Here is a 2,460-nt window from a genome sequence, read left to right on the forward strand (position 1 = left end):
TAAAATTATCTCTTTGACACACACAAAAGTATATTGTATAGTCCCTTTTGAGATCTAAAAATTATTTTTATTCACTGGAAACTATAAAATCTCAATATCTCCATATGCATAGGCTTTAATGAAATATTGTATAGCTCAGGATACCCAAAGAATTCTTTCCTTTTGGGGTGAATTATTCTTAAAATCTCAGGGAAAAAAAAATGAAAGAAATGAATTTATACCTTATAAATAATATTCCAGAATTCATCTTAAAAATAGCAGACACAGCTAAAATATATTTTTATAATAAAAGTTTTACCATATTTAATTATTCTACAAAAGTCTCAATGTTCTTTCTACTGATTGTCTTCTGAATTGATTGGAACATATGCTTTTCAGAATTTTATTTTGTATCATGGTGGACTTTATGTCTCATTTTTTTTTTCCCATTAAGATTCCAGAAGCTTATTTCATTAGAGATCCCTATACGTTCCTTCTTACAAAGGATTTTATTAAGGTATATGTGTTATGTTTAGTATTGAAAGTGTTCTTTGGCCTTTAGCTGCATGCATGTATTCACAGGTTAGCATTTCCACATTTAACCCCAGCTTCTGGAAATAGGAATAGTGACTTTGTTAACTGAAGCATGTTTGGAAGGAGAAGCAAAGCTTGTCTACAAAATACTAACACTTGGATGATTCTGCACCCTGAGAAAACAGCACCCGGTGAATTTTCTGGACTTTTTTTCATGGCTGACTTGGGATACACTTGCATTGTCAAAGAGTGTGTTGGCTTCTCTCTTTGATGCATATTGATTGTGACAGTCACCCTCCTTCCCCTGCAGGCCATGGAGGCACAGATACAGAACTTTGGACAGACGCCATCTCAGTTGCTTATTGAGCCACATCCGCCTCGGAGTTCTGCCATGCACCTGGTAAGACATAGCAGCGTGTTGAGATTTTTTTTTTCTTTCCTTTTTACCTGGATAGAGAGCAAACAAAATAGTGATTTTAGCAGCATATTTTTAAAGGCTTCTCGATTTATCGATTAACTCTTTAGCCTAAGTACATACTGATACCCCAGACAAAAACAGAGAAGGGAGTATAATTCTTACCTTTAAGTCCCACTTAAGCTAGCCCAATTTTGGATTCATGAAAATAACTATCTTTTCTATGTACATCTCTGCAGAAGCTCGTTCATGCACATACAGGCATAGAGACACACGCTGGCACCAAAATTAGATTTGATTTGTAAATTACAGTGAAAAATATAAACACAATACAATATCGCCAAATTTGGGGGCAAGGTGGGGTGGGGGAGTAGTTCATTTTAAGAAAAGGAAAGAAATATAAAGGTAATTTGTGGTTACTGCAGAGAGGTTGTTGAGCAGTGTTTGGGGCAAACACTGTCTGTGCACTAACTAGTAAATGATTCGGGCAAGCTATTTAACCTCTCTGTGTTTGTGTCTCAGCATCTGTAACTTAGAGGTAAAAACAGTACCTACCGCTGAGAATATAATGACTCAATGCTAGATATCACTTAGACCAGCACCTATCCTATGATAAGTTCTTAATAAATGTTAGCTGACATCATCATCATTAGCTACCTGTGTCAAACCTTTTATTCCCATTTTGCAATGAGAAAATTATAGTCTTCTCATTTTAATATGAATTTTAAAAGGACATTTTTTTTAACAAAACAGCCCCTTTTCAGTTTATTAGCAAGTAGTAAACATTTTCCTCTTTATCTAATTTGAAGAAAGTGAAAAGTTTTTTAAGAAACTTCCGTAGAATTTATTTATAAAACTTTGATTTTTCACCAGTTTTTTACTGAAGTAAAAAATGTTTGAAGGTTAAAACTTGTTTACAAAATGAATTACAGTCCATTTCAGTTTTCTAGGTGGTTATCAAGATAATAAGTATCCTGGTGAGGGAATAAACAACTCTGGAATATGCTCCGTAATTTATGTGTGAACAAATCTATCAGCTGTTGTTTCATGATGGAAGCATTGTTCACACCTTTCCTTTATTGTATCAGTTACTTAACAGATTTTTATGGAGCCCCTTCTGTGTGTCAGATACGATGCTAAGTGTTGGAGGTACAGAGACAAATACATCTTCTATACCTTCAAAGAATCAATAGTCAAAGTCCCGGAAAACACAGAAATAAATGTGTTTTTATACATTTTTTTTCTTTCTACGATAGCTCAAGCCAAACAGTTTCGGCCCCTTGATTAGTCACTAATGAACTCTCTGACTGCAGTTGGGCCTTCTGTGTAGCAAAGCAGAAAGGTTTGCCCAAACTCAAGTCGTTCCCATGTAAACCGCCAGCCACAGAGTAGGCAAGACATGTAGCTTTAGAGCCTCAAGCCTTGAGATGAAGCATTTTTAATAAACTGTCCAGGAGAATACCTCTAACACTTTGTTTTATGAAATGGCTTGGCAGAAGAGTTTTATTCCCGTGTTAGTGTTCTCTGTTTAA

General features: G+C 35.2%; 1 protein-coding gene across 1 annotated transcript in view; it reads left to right on the forward strand.

Annotated features, from left to right (window-relative positions):
- Positions 1-2,460, forward strand: part of LOC105810122 (neurobeachin-like) — a 176,886-nt gene that overhangs the window by 151,667 nt on the left and 22,759 nt on the right. The window lies entirely within an intron of this gene.

This window comes from Propithecus coquereli, unplaced genomic scaffold, assembly GCF_000956105.1.
Source record: "Propithecus coquereli isolate 6110/MARCELLA unplaced genomic scaffold, Pcoq_1.0 Scaffold205, whole genome shotgun sequence".
Classification (NCBI taxonomy): domain Eukaryota; kingdom Metazoa; phylum Chordata; class Mammalia; order Primates; family Indriidae; genus Propithecus; species Propithecus coquereli.